The sequence below is a fragment of the Ammospiza nelsoni genome, chromosome 9 (genome assembly GCF_027579445.1).
Source record: "Ammospiza nelsoni isolate bAmmNel1 chromosome 9, bAmmNel1.pri, whole genome shotgun sequence".
NCBI classification, from domain to species: domain Eukaryota; kingdom Metazoa; phylum Chordata; class Aves; order Passeriformes; family Passerellidae; genus Ammospiza; species Ammospiza nelsoni.
This window is the reverse complement of record NC_080641.1, coordinates 31,793,416-31,814,231: the sequence shown is the minus strand read 5'-3', so window position 1 is coordinate 31,814,231 and position 20,816 is coordinate 31,793,416.

Genomic DNA, 20,816 nt, shown 5'->3' with positions numbered 1-20,816 from the left:
AAAGGAGACATAGAAATACCTCAGAGAGGAAAAAAGGCACTTTTTTCTGACCTAAAAATCACAAGGGTAGTGACTTTTATCAAAGAAGACCAAGAAGGTGGTACAGAAACCAATCTCCTCCCCCAATGCAATCCACACTCCCAGGAGCAGCTTTGCAAGGGTCCATGTGGGCACAACCATCCTCCTTCTTTTGCCAGTGTCACAGAAAGGCATTTCAGCCTGGAAGTGGAAACACTCAGATCTTCTCTCAAAGCACTGAGAAGAAAAGAGCCCAAAAGGTCAGCCTGAAATGAGTGGCCATAAAGCAATTTGCACAGTGTCCCAGCTCAGTTTTGGATCTGTAAAAATACCAATTTCAACCATTCCTAGGGAACTGGGGGGCCAGAGGGAAGCAGGAGCCAGCCTGCTCACAGAGGAGCACAAGTGAGACCAGAGCATCCTCTTTTATGTCCTCCCTGAAAGGCTTCTGTCAGGAGAAGGGAAGCAGGGGAAAGCAGGGTAAACAAATTAGGTCCAATCATCAAGCAGTGGATGAAGATTTGCTACACCTTCCCCATCTGTCTTTTCAGAGAAGAGCAGGCCTATATTGAAAGATGAAGTCTTTGACCTTAAGTGATGAATGAAAACATAACTGATAATTCAAACCTGCCATGGGGGAAGTTTAAAGAAGGGTTGCCCCAAATGGCTTCAGTATGTTCAAAAGTTACTGCCAGCAACATGGAAATTTTTTTTCCCTGTGTTTGTTGGTTGCTCTGCATTTAAAACATCTCTGTATGTTTGTTTTTCTTCCGGTCTTTTGTGGTTGCTTTGTAAACATCTGGGTTGGGTTTTTAGTCCTTTGTACAAGAAGTGCGTGTGTGTGTTAGTTTTGCCAGTGGTTCTTATGTAACATTTGTGGGGATGAAGGAATTGGTTAAATCAGCTCCTTTGAAAAGCCATCCCAATACAAAATTATTCCAGGAGCATCTCATGAAATGTCTTCTTCCCCCTTTCATAATGTACCACCAATTTTTCCTAACTAGGTTAAAAACAGAGCCCTCTCTTTCAACAGTGATTACTCAACATGACATTTACTCCTTGCAATCCCATATTCCTGCTGAGTTTTGTGGTGGGTTTAAGCCACCAAAGGGCTCATATGCACTTTTAGCACAAGTGAACTGGCACAGGGGAGTGCACTTCCCAAAAATGTGGCCCTTGCATTTCTTGTATGGAACACCTTAATCCAGCATAAAAAATGTCAACCCCTCCCAGAAGTGCAAGAGTGAAATTAAGCAGCAGAAAATAGATTCTTCCATTGCATTTTCCTCCAGTAGACATGATGGGTTGCTTGGCAGCTAAGTTCCTAACTTTAAAGCTCCTCTGAAAGCCTCTGCAGTTAACATTTTTATATTACCTCACACTAATTCTCCTCCAATAAATGAAGAGTTTTGTAGCTTTTAAGACCCAAGGAAACACTTTGTCAAGCTCTACTTTCCTGTACGGTCCAGACCATAAATTTTTTTACCTAGCATTTCCTACCATAAACTTTGGGATTTGGGTTGCTCTCTCACAAGTTTCCAACAAACATTTGGTGTGACTAAGGCCTCTCTTGTTGGTGCAAGGGTCCAGCCCATCATGCCCTGTACCCAATTTCTGATCCCTTCCCACTGCCTGAGGTGAGAGCCTACATCAGTTTTTTGGGGGAGATCACAGGGAACTGGATTTAAAAGCAGAACTTTTCTCCTCATTTCCCTCGTGCTCCAAATGGAGGAAAGGCAGGAGAGATGAGAGAGATAAAAACAGAGGAGAATCCATTAAAGGAGAGCTATAAACACTGAAGGAAAAAGCTCTGGAGGAGGAGCTGAACAGGCTGACAGTAGAGAGGTCAACATTATGGTGCTGCATGACTTGTACATTAAAATCTCTTAATGGGCTCTTTTCCTTAGGAAAAAAAAATCTCTTTTCACAGGCTTTTGTGATTACAGGGTTCTCTCCTCCTCCATTCAAAAATGCCCCCACAAAGCTCAGTCTTCTTAATATGTTTGGTCACAAATGGGAACAAGCTGCACTTTCTAAATAAATATTTTATGGGGGGTTTTTTTCCTTCTTTTCAACAGCAGAGTTCATGTAACAGATTATCTGAACCAAATGGGTTTACAGTTTCCTACTTCCCCAGTTCCTCACCAGTAAAACTACCACAGCAGAGGCAGACCACACTTCCATACCAGCAGTGCAGCTGAAAGAAAATGTGGGGTTTGCTCCGCTTTGAATTTTGGGTGAGTTTACCCAGATTTTATTCACCACCAGACCACTCACAGTCAGTACCAGACACAGCTCTGCTCCTCAGGAGCAATCCATCCTTTCATTCTGCACCCATGTCCCAAACATCAGCCAGCCAGGTACAGTTTTAGGGAAAGGGATTGCTGCAAATCCTGACCTTGGAGGACAAAGGGCTCTGGGACAAACCTGTGGCTGCCCAAGCACAGCCACCACTCCATGTTTCACATTTTGCTGGCTCCTTGGGGCCATGGCTGCAAGTTGTATTTGTCCAGATACACAGGAAAATGAAGAAGTGAAAGCAGGAAAGGAGAAAAATTGTGCTGTCACCAAGAAAATGTTATTCTGACTCTTACTAGAGTTGGATGTAGCAGATAAATCTGTAATGATGAGGAAGGACAATGATGGAGCACTACAGCCCTGACCTGAAATTTCCTGAGTTCAAGCAACATCTTAAGTTTTTTTTCCAGGTCACCAGCTGATACAGGAGGTATCTATTCAGGTTTCTTTCATTATTTCCCCGTCTATGTCCCAATACCTAATTATCTAACTAACTAACTAACTAAATAAATAAATAAATAAATAAATAAATAAATAAAATGTTGTTATTTGGAGTCAATATTGTTAATGGAGTTCCATTGAACAGGGAGGTTAGATCATAGGACCCATTGTGGCCCCATCCAATCTTACCCATCCTGTGATAAGAGGATTTTGAAATATTCCAGCCAACATCCAGGGGTTTCCCATAAAAGACTACATGACTTAATGTCGCAGCTATGCTTGCCATGTGTGCATGAATCTAAGCCTCGTGGCTTCTTTCCCCCTGTGCTAGAAGAATTAATTAAATAATTTCAGGGTCAGTGGAAGAAAGCAAAGGTAGGGGATCCAAAACTTCTATTTCTGTCTCAAGTTAACATTGTTTCTGTTTTTTGACTTCATGCAGGTGAAAAGGCACTTTTAGAGAGCCAGAAATTTCTCTGAATGCAGAAGAAAACCACACTGGCTGTGAAGAGGAAAATAAACCCACATTGGCAAGGACCACACAAGGCTGAGACAGCAAATATTTCAAGAGGACAATCCCCCCTGCCCCCTCCATGGTGTCCTGTCCTGTTCATGCCCCAGCACACAGAGTGACAAACACTATGGGAGTTACCACTGCAACTCTCCCATGACGGAGGTTCTCAGTCTGCTTTGAAAAACCTTGGGTGATAAACACCATGGGTGACGAGCACCCCACCAGTGACCCATGCAGAGCTCCATCCCCAAGGTTAAAAAAACATCCTGTCATAATTATGGGATGAGATTGATCTGGTAAACAGCCATCAGCCCCTTCAGCATCTCCCTCAGCAGATCTTTGCCTTCCACACTGAAGGCACCTCACAAACCCAGAACCATGGGTTGGTTGTGCGATGGCTTGATCTGCTCACGTGCTGACCACAAAGTGATGTGACACTCATGCAAGCAAAAAAGGAAAATATTTGAAAGGATTAAGCACAGAACAATCAAGAAAGACATTCAAATGAACTGGGTAATAAACAGATTTAAGGGCTGCTAAAACCAAATATCTGAAATTTGGAGAGTGCTGGTCACAAATGCAAAGCAATGATCTTGCAAACCAGACATGGGGGGTCATAACTCAACAATATGATGCAAAAGAATCGTGAAGAGAAAGAACATAATGAAGTAATAATAGGAGCAGTGGCAAAAACTCTGAACTCTCTGAGCCAAAATGGGAACTTTACTCCCATACATTCAAATTTCTAAAAAAGAATATATATAGAAGTAACTAAGCCATGTTCATAGCTTGAAGAGTGAAGGCTTCTTAGGCAGGAAATATGTTGGACTCTTCTCGAAGAGAACATTTGAACCTCTCCATCTCAAACAAGGTCTTCAGAGAAGCCCAACATGTAGAGTTTCTGTTTCTGCTTACCTTAGTATTAGATCCATTTCAAAAACATGCACAGGTTAAATGCAAAGCAGTACCCAATCACAAGAGTACAATTCCAGTTCTTCTGTCTGTGCATAAATCCAAACTTTGGCAAAATCTGGAGGAGCCATATACTTAACTTTTGTCCATCTCTGAAAGGACAAAATGTGCAGGATAGAAAAACCCTGCATGTTCAGAGTCTGGAGTGTGTCCACAGCTCCAAAAATGAGCAGAAAACATCTCTGTGTCCACAGCTGAGGGAATGGGATCTGAACGATTGTCAGTGGGAGAAAAAAATATGAAATTCCAAAACAAGATGTTTTAAACTTGCTTTTAGGCTGAAACGTGAATGTCAATATTCTACTGCCACTACCAAACACAGGTTTGTTGTTTAAAAAAGAGCAACAGAACTGTTTAATCAGACCTTTTGTACATAAACTCTGTTCTCACAGAAGAGAAGCAGTTTTTTGAAAGCCAAGCAAGTACCAAACCAAAAGTCTGGGTTATGACAAGAGGTCTCACTGAGTAACTTGCCAAAGCAGATCAGATTAGCGCTGCTCTTCCACACAGACAGGGCAGATAAGGCCTGAAATATTCACAAGAGGACCCAGCACCTGCAGATAACCAACACAGAGCCATTCACGTGGACACACCTTATTTTCTCCTGGTGGAGACAGCAGGTCCTGGATTTCCACTGTGGCTTTCTGAGCCACTCCTGATGTCCATGGGGGCATCTTTGGCCAATTGTTAAGGTAACGTGACTGTACAGGGGTAACAATGAGTCTGGCCAGAGGCAACTGGATAAAGCATGACTTCAGGCAGAGTCCCCCTTGGCTTTGCACTGTCAGGCAGCCAAGCCCACAGCTCGTGGCTGCGTGAGGTGCACAGCCCAGATAAACAACCACTGGTGACATTTGGGGCCAGCTGAGGTAATAAATGAGCATTGAGTTCCATCACTATCTCAGATGAGTGGAAAATATTGGTCAATTGGCAGCGAGTTTCCACAAGCTGACTACTTAGGATAACAGACCATGCCCTGCTGCTTTTTCTGTGTTTTCATTCCGAGTTTTGAATAGCTTTTTTTCTTTTTTTGCAGACAACCTTTAAACCAGAGAGCACACACAGAGCTCCAAGGCATCAGAGCCAGAACTTGGGTCAGGAATGCTCTGACCTTGATACAGGACAGATATGGGGGCTGTAGATTGCCATTATTTTTTTTTTCCATGCCAAAAGGAGCTCTCCGTGCCTCGCTCAGAAGAGAGGAAGTTGTGATAAGAAATGTTTGCTTGTGGTGCAAATCTCTTTAATGTGAGGGCACAGCCAGGGCCTGGCACCACTGTCTGACCCAGCTCTAGAGGCACTGGAGGGACCATTGCAAGACAATTTTCCCTGAGGGATGTAATGCACTCCTTGATGGGGTTTGCCTAAACCCTAAAAGCCAGCACATCCTCCTGCAGAGCAGGGCTGACCAAAAACAAACCCTGCTGATGTTCACCTGCTGCAGGTCTGTACAACAGCTCTGACAGTGGAAAACAGAACCTGAGATGAAGCCAGAGGGATAAAAGGCAGCATTTGCAACAGGGCTGCAAACAGTGGATCAGATACTGGAGTAGGAATGGGAGCTGTTTGGTACAAAGGCATCCTTGAGGTGAAAGAATCAGGATAAAGAAAGCTGCTTCAAAAGGATTTTTCAAATCACTGTGTGGCCCTGCAGACACCAAACAGTGATGGAGTTTGTCTACAGGTTTATGGGTTAGACAAGAGTTCCACAGCATGGCTGTGCTCAATTCCCTCATACCTGGTCTGCACAAAACGCTTCTGCTACAGTGGTGGGCCAAAGTGGATTCTGTGCCTGTCTGCTCTAAACTCCTTCAAAGAAGGGAACATTTCCTGCAGGTCCAGGCTTTCTTTTCATTTTGGAGTCACAGAAACGTGAGTTTCTTTGGCAAAGTTTCCTGGAGTAACCAAAGCAAATGAATCAGGAGCAAGATGAGTAAGCTCATATCTATCCAGTTGATAACCATCTTACAGAGCTGTTCAAGGGCAAAAAAAGTACATTCTCCTGCATTGAATCAGGACATCATAACTAAGAAGTGTTCCAAGTTAAACACATTCAAAAACTGTTTGACTCATGTTTCACATTTAATTCTAGATCTCTAAAAAAGTTTACAAAAGCAAAGCTTGCCTGGACTAAACAACAGAGCTGCATGAGGCACGTGGCATTAGCTCAGGCTTCTCTGGCCAGCTCTATAAATGAAGTGTTTGGAAATAAGAGAAACACACAGATTTGGAAGCGGAATGGATAAGAGATTTAGTTTCTCTTTTTATAACAGAGTCCTGGGCAAATCTGAAGGAGCCTGCAAAGCTTCAACAAGACATGCCTTAAAAGCAGCAGCAGCAGCTCTGTCCACATAGACTGGAATTATTAAAAGCAAGGCAAAAGAGAAAGATTCAACACAGTGCTGGAGGGCTGCCGAAAAGCCCCCATTTGTGATGTAGTGTTTGGACTCAAATCTTGTGAGCAGGGCAAAATAAATCTGCAGAAAGCAAGAAAGTCTGAGCAGAGCGGACGTAGCCAAGGTCCAAAACCGGTCACAAATTCAAGTGGTGGGTAGTTCAAAAGGGAACTATGTGAAACTCTAATTCTGCATAGCAAAAAAATCAAGTGGTGGGTAGTTCAAAAGGGCACTATGTGAAACTCTAATTCTGCATAGCATAAAAAAAACCTGGCTCTGCTGCCATGCTCAGGGTTTATTTTGAAGGTCACACATGTATTAGAGTACCAGGGGGGCAAAATGTGAGTGATCAACAGAATGGCAGAGCAAAGAGCACTATAAAGACCTCATTTCCCTCACAGGTTCTACAATGGGCAGCTCAGTTACTGGCGGTGAGGACGTTTTTGCTAATGTAAATATTTCGCTTTCAGCACAGCTGAACTGGGAGGGATTATAGCAAGTAATGAATGAACTTCCAAATACCTCTCCAAGCCAAAAAAACCCAGTGATGGCATGCAGCGCTGAATCCTTTCAATCATCCAGAAAGAGATGGAGAGGATTTTGCATGGATTTTAGTAATTACTACCCCCAAAACTGCCAGCAAGGCCTTTTCCCACCCTTGGTCAAGGCAATTATTCCTCCAGGTTCTCACTCTTGGCCCACACCTCCATTGTCAAGTCAATGGAAGAATGACAACATCCACCAGCTGCCTGGACAACATCCAGCCTGGATTATTACAATGAGTTTGCATGAGAAACAGGATTAGAAAAGCAGGGAAAGTCTACTGATAAAGCTGCCCCATTTGTTTTGGTTCAAGATATTGGAGTTGTTCAGTAAATATCTGTGGTACGTGGGGAGACTTCCCTGCACCCTGAAAAGCCCCGTGGGATTTGATCAGTTTCTGCTTTATTGCAAAATCAGAGAGCTGGGGGTGATAGCCAGGTCAGCCTCCGTGAAGATTTTTTAGGTTTAGCTTTTGTATCATTTTCTCCTCAAAACAGAAAATCTATTCCTAGAAATGGCCTACAATGTGGTTGGGATGGAAAGATCTTTGTGCAGGACATCACTGTTTAATTTACAGCACACCATAATGTTCCCATGCCTCGTAATAACATAAGTGAGCATCCATACTTTTAAAATATGGTCCAGACAGATGGGTTTGCATATTTACAAGTCTAGCAGTGAAATATTCAGTGCAGCAGTTGCTTATATCACATCCATTTTGTTAAAAGACACTCTGGAGCATTATTCTGAGAACTAAAAGGACCACCCTGTGCTGAAATTGCAGGATATCACTGGACTGTGCAAACTGACTGGGGCTTGGAGAATTTGTGAATGAAATTGCAGAGCGTGGCTGTCCATCCTGCAGGGTGCAGAGAAGGGACCCCACAACCAGGGAGGTCCCTCCCTGTCAGCACTGCACATTTACCTGCACACTGAGCTCATCCAGAGTCACCTCCAAGGGCTCAGCCAGTGCTGGGAAGGTGACAAATGACAATATTTGATACCTGGGAAGGTAACAAATGACAACCTATTGCTGGCACATTATGACCACCTCTCTGGCCTTGTGACAATCTCTTTGGTCTGATTTTAAAACCTTTGTGATGCTGCAATCACTGATGTCACACCTGGGCAGAACCTGAACCCAGGAACTCCTCTTTTCTATTGTTTTCTATTCTGTTTCTGTTCTGCTTCTCTTTCTTATTTGCTTGCAGGCCCTCAGCAAAACAAATCCCAGGGAGCAAATTTGGTATGGTTAGATGAGAAAAAAAGAAATAACATAAGAGAAATTAATTTTGAAGAAAACCATAGTGCTTGGCTGACCAAGAACCCTCCCACAGGTCACAATACTCTGGTGGTGAGTATATGAGATATATGAGATAACAGAGTATATGAGATAACAGAGATATCTGAGTATATGAGATAACAGAGATACTTTCTACTGGCTCCCTAAACGAGGTGTTTTCTGATCTCCAGGATCCTGTGACTGATGTGGCTTTTGTTCCCATGCAAATAAAGCCTTTAATCCTCTGCTTTAGCCTTGTTTTTGGACATGAGGCCGGTAAAAAACCAAAACAGTGATTACAAACTGTTCCCTGTTCTGGGCAGAGTAATGACAACAGAAAACACAATCCCAAGTGCCAAGCAAAATGGTTAAGGTTAGCATTATTTGTCATTACAAGTGCAGAAAGAATACTAGCAGCCAGAAGCTCTGTGCAGGGATGTGAAATCCATTTTTTTTTTCAATTGCTAGATCAACCCAAAAGCTGTGGCAAAGCAGCCTTAAAAGGATTCAGAGCCGCAGAGAGGCAGGGATTTATTTGTGAGCAGCTCCACACACCAGCTCTGACCATTCCTGTGGATCCTGGGCCAGCTCCTGACCTCACTCAGACCCAGATAAATCCACAGCCCTTTCAGTGGGGCTGTGGGGATGTGAGATCAGCGTTTGGCTGCTCGTGTTGGCTGGGCTGTGGCAGGTGGGCACTTGCCAAAGAGCTCAGTAATGGTTCGTGTAAACACCAGGATTGCTCACAGCCATTATGTAACCTGCTGCTTTAGAGAGGGATTTACAAAGGGCTCTGGTCTCCACGGCTGTCCTGCTCCACCCCTGTGCCATCACAGAGATCCTGTGTCGGGTCCACCCTTGCTGAGCACAGGTGGTGTTGTTGCTGGAATTCCACACGGACACTCTGTCTCCTTGCAGAAAGGGCAGTGCAATATTTACGTAACCATGCCCAGAATGAAGCAGGCCTGGGCTTAGCTCTGACTCTTTCCAGCTCCTCACCTCATGCCTACTCATCCCTCCTGGCCAGCGTGCTTTGGGAAGAGCAATCAGCTCTGGGGTCTATGAGGAACAACGGAGGGAGCCCAGGGGAGGAGCCAAGCATTCCTGCTTGGATACAATCTGAGGTTTGGGACACCACAGCAGCCTTTGCCCACTGCATTCCCAGAGGAAAACCAGGCCCATCTACATCCCCTCTGGAGCTGCAGAGGAAAACTCCCCCCTTGTTCAGGATCCCTGCTCAGCCTGGAGACTCAGGAATGACCTTTTCACTGTCTGCAGCTCCTGAAAGGTGGTTGTAGTCAAGTGGGGTTGGTCTCTTTCTCCAGGCAGCGCTGACAGAACCAGAGGATACACTCTCAAGCTATGACAGGAAAAATACAGGTTGGATATTAGGAAAAAGTTTTTCACTGAAAGAGTGATAAAGTGCTGGAATGGCTGCCCAAGGAGGTGGTGGAGTCACCATCCCTGGGTGTGTTTAAAACAAGGAGGTTGTGGAGTCACCATCCCTGGGTGTGTTTAAAACAACACTGGATGCCAGCGTTTAGTTGAGGTATTGGAGATGGGTTGGACTCTATTATCTCTAAGGTCTCTTCCAACTTAGTGATTCTGTGAATTCTCTAAATTCTGAATTCTCTAAATTCAATTCAGCTCAGCTCAGCCTTAGAGAGCAAGAGAGAAAATGCCTCATGGAAAACAGAGACAAAATAATTGTTTAGGCCACCAGGCCCACAGGTCAGCAGGAAGTGAAAGGAATGAGAATGAGGAGGGTAATGCTGGAGTATGGCCTCAACAGCCACCCTTGTTCGTCCCCTACATCAGAAAATTCCGAAATTTTTTCTAAATCTAATCCTTGCACACCTGCTCTGCCTTCCATCCACATCCATCCTCACCACCACCCCAGGCCCTACTCCAGTCTTCTTCCCACCCAGTTCATGTCCCATTAAGCCATGACTGGTGACAATATCTATAAAAATAGCCCAAATTAAGAAAAACAATATTCTGTTCTGAAAGAAAACTGTCCACAATCCGCAGTTTAGTCTGATTCCTCACTCTTTTACATACTTTAAGAGACATGACCATGTTGTAGCGTACTAAAAGATTTATTTCTAATATGAAACACATATTTAGTATTGGTTTGGCAGTGGTGGGGAGGAAACCACAGGCAGCTGGCATGGATTAAGTGTTAGTTGCTTGATAAACCTGGAGTTGTCAGAACTTCCAGCTTCCCTGCTGGATCTGCTGCCATCCAGAGATAAATATTTGAGAAGGGTGCTTTTGGATGAGCAGAGCTTTGTTCTTAACATCTCAGCTGCAGGGATACCAGCAAGAGATATATGTTTGCACACATAAAATTTGTATTAAAAACAAGGGCTGCCTGTAGCTTCTCTAGCATTCTCTCTGTCAGCTGCCTGGGAACAGCTTCAGATGCATTAGCAGTACCCTTCTGGATCCTTCCAAATTATGAATATTACAAACACAGTAGCTCACTGTTTCCTGGAACAGCTTCACTATCTGAAATTTCCACTGTTTCAAGTTAGAGAATTCTGAGTCTTTTTTCCTCTGAATGCCAGACCCTGTTTATTGACTAATATTCAGCTGTTCTCTAAGGGAAATGGAAAAAACTCAGGTTTATGATGCTGTCACCTGAATGACTGCAGTGCTTAACACAGTGCAAAATCTGAATTAGATATTCCAAATTACTAAATTCACTTCCAGTGACTCACTGGAAGTATTGGAGCTTTAAAATCTTCATTTGGTAGTAAAACATTGGCACCCAAGTGTTTCCACGAAGCTGACATGGGAGGCTTTTGAACATAAGCCAAACAAATTAATTTTGGAATTTGAAATAACATCCATAAGGATTTTTTCCTATTTGTTCAGTTCTGGTCACTGTTTCTTACTGACATACCTTCTGACTTGAAGTAGAAGTGAAGACTCTTTAAAATGTCTCACAATTATTCATTTATGAAGTGTGGGACACAGCACTGAAAATTGAGATTTTTGCCTTAAAAATGTCAGTGCAGGTGTCTTGACATTCTCCATTCCCTGCCATGTTTCCCAGGAGCAGGGGCTTGCTCTCCCCCCTCTCCATGGAGGCCTCAGCCTTGGAAACTCCAAGCACTCAAGTGTCAGGACACTCAATCCTTCTGCAGCTCCCAAAGAAATTATTCAGTGTACAGACCAACCAAAACCAATAACCACCATATTCCCAATACTTGTCTTTTGCCCTGTATGGCTCACATGGTTTTAAGCATTTTCCTGTAACTTGCAGTTTCACAAACTTTTAATTCCAAAAGCACCACAGGATCCCTTGATTCCAGGAGACTTTAAGGAAAAAATCTCCAGAAGCAGCAAGGAAATCCAAACCATTCCCAACAGCACTGGGGTGTGTCCTTTACATTTCACAGCCTCATCAGGGATTTATGTGCCTTTCTCCAATCAAGAAAAAAAGCACATTTACTTTGGGCAAAGTCACTTCTGACAGCCTTTTGCCACAAAGCAATGATTAAACAAAATCTTCTTAGGAGATGGTTCCTAACAGGGCACCCTGCTTGCTTGTCATGGCAGGAACATGCCAGAAAACACAGGCTTATGCTTAGCAAGTAATCTTGGATTTCACAGCTCTAAATGCAATTTTATGCCAGATTTTTGTCACCCAGCCTTCCATTAAAGCTCAGATATTTGCAGTATCAGATGCCAGGCGACCTCCCACGACCCCTTGGGAAGTGATTGCCACTAAACAAACAGTTTGATTTCCTTGGCAGCCTCACAAGTGATTCCCACAGGGATGGGGCTGCTTTCAGTTCATCCACAGCAGCTCCAAACCACCAAAGGCCAGCAAAGAATTGTCCATACAGCACTAATTTTGCACAGGAACCCATAAAAGGCCACAAGCACAGCTTAGCTATAAAGCTTCTTGCAGCTTGGCTTTTATGTGTGGTTGTCTCAGGCTGGGGCTGTGTATTCTATTTCCATCTGTCAGAGGTGAGGCAGTTCTCTTCTGTTCATTGGGCAGTCTTCTTTATCTCTCTCACAACCAATTGTTCCTCCAGGAGATCTCTTCTGTTAATTGAGTGTCCCTGCATGGCCAATCAAACTCCATCATCCCGTAGAGAGATGCTCCACCCAGGGGGAGGAGCCAAGCATTCCTACCTGGATACAATCTGAGGTTTGGGACACCACACCATCCTTTCTCCACTGCGTTCCCAGAGGGAGCCCAGGCCCATCTACATGCCCCCTGAACCTTCTGAGGAAAACTCCCCCCTTGTGCAGGATCCCTGCTCCAGCAGAACCACAGCTGGCACTGCAGGAGGGCTGAGCCCCCATGGGATGGGGCTTTGCCACCACCCTGACACACAGGATGTCATCTCCTGTTCTGACTCTGGCAGTCTTTTCTTTTTTGTTTTTTGTTTGTTTGTTTGTTTGTTTGTACTATTGTATTTGTATTTTTAATTTTCCTAGTAAAGAACTATTATTCCTATTCCCATCTCTTTACCTAAGAGCCTTTTAATTTCAAAATCTTAATAATTCAGAGGGAGGGGGTTTACATTTTCCATTTCAAGGAAGGCTCCTGCCTTGAAACGTCCTGAAATGGCTTCCTTTCAAGGAAGACGCCTGTCTTTTCAAACCAAGACACTGGAGAAGATTTCAGCCCCCCCTACAGCTGCCAAGGCAGAGGTGGGCAGCCCAAAGGAGCTCGGTCTGTGGGCACCCCTCCTTTCTTCAGGTGTGTTTCCAACAATGAAGTTCCTGCACCAATCCTCCTGCAAATATTTTGGCCTTTGGCTCACTTTCCCCACACACCCCCGTCAAGTGCCACTAAGTTAGAGGTGAAAAATAGGACTTGGAGAGCACATTTAATGTAAGTAAAGAGATTAAGGGGTTTATCTGTCAACACTGGCTTCCAGATGTTTTTAAATTAAAAGAAAAAACAGGAGACTAAGAGAGATGTTAATTATAAGCTCTTTTCTTCCTTTTAAAATGTTTTAAAATATTGCTTAAAATACCTAACTTTTTCTGTAGGTTTTGGAGAGGATTTAAAAAAAATATCAGCATACATTTCAGACTAAACTTCAGTGTCTGCACTGAAACTTGAATATGTTTCTCCTCATACATAAAATCAGAGTTTCTTTGCATAACCAACATTCAAAGAGGAGATATTTCATAGAAATCTCTGTGTATGACTTTACCAGTGCCAAAGCTCAGGCTCAGGAAAATATTGAATTTCACTGGTTTTCATCCTTGACTCTCAATTTCCTAGTCCACTAGGAAATCCCTAGTCCACTTTTAGGAGCAATGAAATCATGGACCTACAGCTGGACCTACAGCAAGCTCCTGTGACAGAGGGAATAAGTTTTAAAAAATAATCTGGAAAGGGGATGGGACTAATTCAAAAACAAGCAAATCCTAATCGTGGTTAAATTCAGAATTAAACCCATTATAAAAAGAGGAGCATGCCTCTTCTGTTTTACCCATCTTCCACGTGGAGGACCTCTAATTTAATGTTCCTTGAGGCTGTACAAGTGGCTTCTGGGATTTACTTGATCAATTTGTGCTGAATTCTTACTGCCAATTTCTCCAAGAGGAAATCTTTATTAATGTCCCATATCTAATACAGATTTTGCTCCTGTAGGCTTCATATACTCTGAAAGGCAGAACAGAAGACAGGACTGAGAGGTTCCTTCACTGGGATTTCCTTGTGGAGATCCCTGTGTCAGGCACATCAGATGGCACTTTCCACCCTCCTCTTGGACATGAGGGCCATCAATTATCCTGATAAAAATGTTGGGGAAAGCTTGTGCCAGCTGAGCATTTCATAGCTGAAAGGATCTGATGCTGCAGCATTGGGGCAGATGACTTTGGATAAAAATAAAAGAGCTCAAACCAGTGGGTACTTGCCGCACCGTAATTCCACTGAGACTGGGTGTTCTGGAAGAGCAATCATTAATTCTGTGACAATACCAGGCAATTTTGAGCAGTTAATGGCCTGATACAAAGGAGCTGAGAAGTTAATGTGTTCGGGGGGGTTTATTGCAATAATTAATTTTAACAGGAAAGAGCCCATTTTATTTCCTAACTCTAGATTTGGCTGGTAATCCCCAAATTTGGGGTGTGTAAAGAGAGATAAAAGCTGATTCATTATAACGTTCTGCAGGGATTGTATGGAAGACAAAGACAATCCCTGATCTATGTTCCCTATGAACACATGCCTTGAAAAATTTGGGGGTTTCCCACAGGATTTTAGGATGTTTTCTAGATTTCTACCCACACAAGTCAAGCCTGCTAGCCAGATCAGAACACTGAGAAGAAAGCTGAACATTTCCAAATGCTGGGCCATGGGAGCCTGATGGTAGAGAAATCCTGCCCTATAGTTCATTGAGTCAATGTTGCAGTGAGCTTTCTTAAACCAGGCCAGTTTTACTGATTGCAGCCCTACAGATGGTTTATTTTATCCAAATTTGTGATGTTTATTGGAAAAGGCCTCACCATCTCTCTTTCTACCAGAGAATTAACAACATTGCCTGAATTTGGGATATATTTCTTCATACATTTAATATAAACCCTGCTGGCTCTGCTACTTGTTCCAGAATCACAAATTCTTGGAAAACTTAACTGCGTTCTGAGTCCTTTCCTCTTACCTTTGGATCTCCTTCTTGGTCCCATATTATTTTCCACAAACCAAGTAACTCTACCCCTCTCCTTGGCCAGGGACAGTTGTTGAGTCTCTCTGTGAGCAGCAGCACAGACAAAGGTTTGATCAGAAAATCTGACCAGCAGGAGTGATGAGAGGAGGCTGCAGAGAGCCCCCAAACCCTTCCCTGGAAGTCCTAAGCAATACATAGATATTTCAGAATTCAGGATTCATTCTCTCATAAAAGAGCTCCATTTATAGAAGACAACCAATGTATCTTCTCATTGTTGATGGTATCCCAAACCAAACCTGCACCATCTCTCTTGTGTCCCCTAATGGAATACCTTTCACTGGGCCAAAATCCAATTTATTTTTTTACACAAAGCCAGCTGACATCTTGAGTTCATATGAGGCACGCTGTGTTTTCTCTGGCATATCCCTGAGCCCTGACTTCATTACTTTATATTTATGTGACAGCAAAAAAAAAAGCTTATGCCATATGGATGCACTGGGGCAGGAAAAAGCAACCAAACTCTGATGAAATCAATGGAGTTAACTGGAAAAAAGCACTGTGTGTGAAGCTGTGGAGCACTCTAGGAAGATGAACTCACAGTGAAGAGTTGCACAGAGTTACTGTGCAAACTAAACTGCTTTATGAGGAGCTTTGGATGGAGTACAAGCACCTCTCTGTGTGTTCTCATGCCTGATAAATCTGTAAGTGGATCTGCCTCTCACACATGTACAGCTGGAAGAACACTCAGTTTTTAAATCTTCACTTATTACAAAGCATGGTGATCCTTCTTGCGATCCCTAAACACGTCCATATGCTACAGCAATTTCAAACTGAACTGAAGGAAGATGTTATTCTCCTCAAGAGCTTGAGCTAGAATGAGAAATGGGAGGGTCTTTGTGTTTGAGAATGATGCCTCAAGTTCAAGTCATTGTGTTGGCTCCTGCCCTTTTCAGCCAGATGCACTAAAACAAAATCGACCCCAAAACTGGAGCCATGTCCCCTGGACAAAGAACATCCTGTGAGCTGGAGGCACAGCACATCTGGGGGCCTCATGCTGCTGCTGAGTAATGCATGACCTGGGGACACTGTCATTTTGTGCTTAACAAGTCTCCAGGGGGAAAGCTGACATTTGAAAGGGACCAAAAAGCTTCTTCATGTGATGCCAAGGCACCCTCTCCTGTTTCGCTGGGAAGTGGGAGCATGTGAGCTGCACAGACATGAGCTCATGTAGCTGGGCTGATGCACAGCCTCCCAGCCCCAGTGCCAAAAGCCTGTGCCAGGACACATGGCATCTCACAGCACCTTTCATTTCTAGTTCTGTCCCGCCCAGATCTCCATCAAGTTCTGGATTGAAATATCAGTCAAGGTGGAGGGACAATCAGAGACGCGTCACAGTCACTGCTTGGATTAGTTCATTAGGCTCACAAATTCATGGTGCACTCAGATGAACTCATTAACTCATTTTGTAATTAGGAATTTCCCTATAAGCCATTCTTTGCAATCTACTCACCAAGAGGTTTCTTGAACACTTCCAGGGATGATGACTCCATCACTTCCCAGGAAAGCCTGTTCCAGTGCCTCACCACCCTTTCTTCAGTGAAGAAATTAAATTGCCTGAGGCTGAAAGCAGAGAAAACCTGTCCCCTCAATACCCAAGGGAGGGCACACAGAGACTGTGTGGGATGATCCATTAACACCAGAAATCCTTCACTTCTCTCTTTAAACTATCTTGTGTATCTTTGGGAACGTTCTAGATCACTGAAACCCTTCTTTCCAGCTCTGCACAGTGGAAGATGTCCAAGCAGATGTTTAGACCTGGATTCTGTCAGAACTGCTCTCAGTTTGTGGCATCCACAGAGAGTGACCTAATTACTACCAGACCCCTTCAAGAAGGCAGCCTTGGCTGCTTGCATGCAGAACTGAAAAACTTTCCAGAGCAGAGAAACCATCCCCAAGACAGCTAAAGTTGTTTTCTGTCCCTGCCACTTCCAGATGAAGCGCTGCTAAGAAGAGGTTTCACTTTTTAAAAGGAAGCATGTTCTCAACATGGTTTTCATAAATGAAACCACATCACTCCTTCAAAAGACGACAAAGGAACTCGCATGCATGATTGATGAAATATCCAAACACTCTTACAGGGGAAAATGTAACAAACACCCAGGCAGATCATAAGCAACACGTCCCAGAACAAGGCCTGACAAACAGCACACAGCAGTATTTCACATTTAGAACCTGACACTGGATATTTACTTAATACGTGTTTATTTTAATTGGAAATAAAGGAGAGTTGGTGATGAGTCTTTAGGTAGTGGTACAGACATTTCCAAGTGTCACACAGGCTGTGGCAGGCTAATTATTATTTGGTGTGAGGCATGAGAGCTCCCTGGATGTGACAGTGGAGGAGGAGAGCTATTGTTTTGGGTACAAAACTCAGTTTGAGGAGACAATCAGGTTTCAGCAGTGCTGTGCAGACTCCCTGTGTGTCACAGTCAAAGCCGTGAGGTGGTTTGTTCACTGAGAGGATGGGAGGCTGCCAATCTTACAAAAATGATTTTTGTTATTTGCAAACACAAAAAAATTGCTTTAGGCTCGCTGGACATGCCAAAGCCTTGATCAAAATCATGTCCCTTTCATGGGGACAAAAACATATGTTCACATTATCCCAAAAAGAAACAAGGGGGCATGGGGGGAGAATGGGGAGGGAATCTTTTTATCTTGGTTTAGCATGAAAATACCATGCATGGCTGCCAGTTGTTTATCGGCTTTTTCAGATCAACAATATGTTCTTCCTTAAGGCCTTTCATTGAAGAGCTTTCTGTTAGTGTAACTTGCATTAAATAACCAAAACCAAATGGGGAACAGTCTCAGGCTCTGCACTTGTCCCATGACACTGCTGTTTAAAGAGATTTTTTGGTCACCAACTCACAGCAAGAGCATTCTGGAGAATCTAATTCATAAATTCTCACTGGTTTTGCTTTGAGGTACTTCCCATGTGATTCCCTTTTTCTTCTTTTCCTGTGCCAGAGGAAGGAGCACAATTTTTGCTTGGGTCAGTCATCTCCACTTCTCCACCGGGTAGTTCTGCTGCTGGGCCCCTCTTTGGTCCCTTCTTTACATTGTGTGCCCAAAAAGGTGAATAAAAAATTAAAAAAAAAAAAAAACATAATGGGGAATTTCAAGTCATGCCAAGAAAATCTGAGATCTTGAGGGAAGAAGCACCAGGGAGAGAGAGAGATCAAGGAGAGAGTCAGGGACTGGAGTCAGGGAAAACAGCTAAGAAAAAGAAAAACAAGGTGTGCTTATCTTCTGAAAAACACACCTATCCTTCAGCTTCAGAAGATCTGCTGTGAACAAATACCATGAAGGAGAAGGTAGTGGTTTGCACAGGGAGAAGAATGAATCAAAACAAGGGTTTAACAACTCTCTCCTGTGTTCCAGTGAGGGCAGAAAGCAGCAAATGCAAACACCCAGGATGTGTTCCAGGACAGGAAAGCACACAGGATATCTATCAGCTGGTGTGACTGTGATCACAGGGACTCTGTCAATCATTAAGGCAAAGCATCAGGTGTTCCTTCCTGCCCAGGTGAGTTCTCACACTGCCTTGTGGCAGATGGATGAGCCCCAAATGGCCACAGGCACAGGAAGCCATCGATGCTGTTAAACTGAAGCTGAGATGGAGCAGGATAAGGCTGTGAAGGGCTGGCAGTATAGTGACAACAGCAATCAGGACACTAAAAAAGGAGAAAGCCATCAGTCATCTGTGTTTTGCCTCATCTTCCAGGTGGTCCTGAGCTTTAGGCATCTTTATAATTTAAGGGTCACCGGAATGTGTTCTTTGATACTCTCCATCCTCCTGGCAGGGGCTGCACCTGATAAGAGGCACAGATAAGAGGGGCAAAGAGCCTCCAGTTCCTGCCAACACCTGCTCTGCACAGGGAGGTGTCACAGCTCCAGGCAGGGCTGGTTTGGGCACTGTCAGCACCTGCAGGGCTCAGCCCTGACTCTCTGCTGCTCTCAGATACAGAAGTTTTATGTCCTGTGGCCACTTCCAGGGTGCTGAACTTTGCTGGATGGGGACATTTATTCACCAGACTTACCCCAGCACATTCTGACCAGACAGCAGTCCAGCAACATTACACATTACACATCATTATATATCATTTACATGAGGTTTGAATCTGTCCATAGTCTCCCTCAGGTATTTTGCCAAAATGGTTAATTGAGAAAAAAGCTATCTGCAACACATCCTGACAAAAATGACTGAAAATTGACAGTGTTCAATTAACCTGAAAGAAACAAACCACACTGAATTACAGCAAGTGAGAAGTTAGTTCATGTTTTGAGCTCCTTTTGTCTTTATTACCAGAGTTGTGGCTTTTCTGTCCTTACAGCTGTCAGCAATGCTCCAACAGAGGGCTCTCCCTTGAATTTCCATTGAATATTCTCTTTCTTGATAGAATTTGAAATACAATATTTAAAAATGAATAGCCAAATAAATATTTAGAGTCAGTGCCATTGAAATGAGCTCACATAAATTAAGAACTTTGGAGAAACTCATGTTTTAAAAAGGAAGATTTACCACACGTCTCAGAAAATAGGTGGAAGCCAAAGGACCTGCAGTTCTTCCTCAGCTTTTCTCACTCTCTCTGCTTTCCCCAGTGTTTCTATGCCCATGTACCTGCCAGCATAGGGAAGAGTTTTTCTTTTTTGTGCGTTCCTCAGCTCTGAACTTGGCTCTCAGTCTGCTGGTGAGAATATGAGAATCATAACTCCTATTTAGGACAGAAATTGTAGCAAGTGAAACTATGGGACAGTTCAATATATTTAAAGGCATCACACCCAGTTATTTCTCTTGTCATTTCATCAGACACCAGCAGGGAGGGGAAGGGTGAGCAGTCTCCATAAGGAGCAGGATGGATGGACAGTTCATAACTCTGATTTCCAGCTGAAGTCACAACAGTGAAGAGTCAGAGTTACTAACATGATGTTTTCCAGCAGAGCAATAATCCAACTCCTTTAGCATCAGCTGTAGAGACAGTTTTCAGTTCTCACCAAGGGAACTGAGGGAAGGATAGAATAAACTGATATTTGCCCTCTGTGCCTGTACAAGGCTATAAAGAGAAGTATCAGAGAAGGATGAGCAATAAAGCTGTTGAACAGCATCAGCAAAGGATGCCCAGTTTAGCAACGTTTCTTACCCTAGAAGCAGCCTGGAATGCTCCAGAAAAATCATCTCCTCAGTTCATGGATGGGGGCTGACATTCTGGCCTCCATTCCTGCAGCACTTCTGGGCAGATCATCAGCCTTATCTCTGAGCTTCCTGCCTCGAGTCACAGCCCTGCTGTTATTCAAACACAGTTTTGTATTTAATTTAATTTCCTTGGTTTTGTTTAGCTTTGATAAAGGAAAGGAAATCTTTTCTAATCGGCTCAAAACAAGAGCATTGAGTCAAGAGCAAGTTCAATGAGCTATCAGGGGCAACAGGATGCTAATGGCTAATGCAAAAGCCTGAGAATGAGCCATGGGAACAAAAGCCACTGGAGGGAGAACAACTTGTCCTTTACATCCATGGAGGGGAAGTGGGATGTGGAGAAAAGTTCTGAGCTGAAAAACCACTGCAGGAGGGGCTGTGACAGAGCTTGAGCAAGGAGCCAGGGTGAGCTGAGAGGGAAATCACAATGCAATGAGCTTTGGGGAATCACAATGCA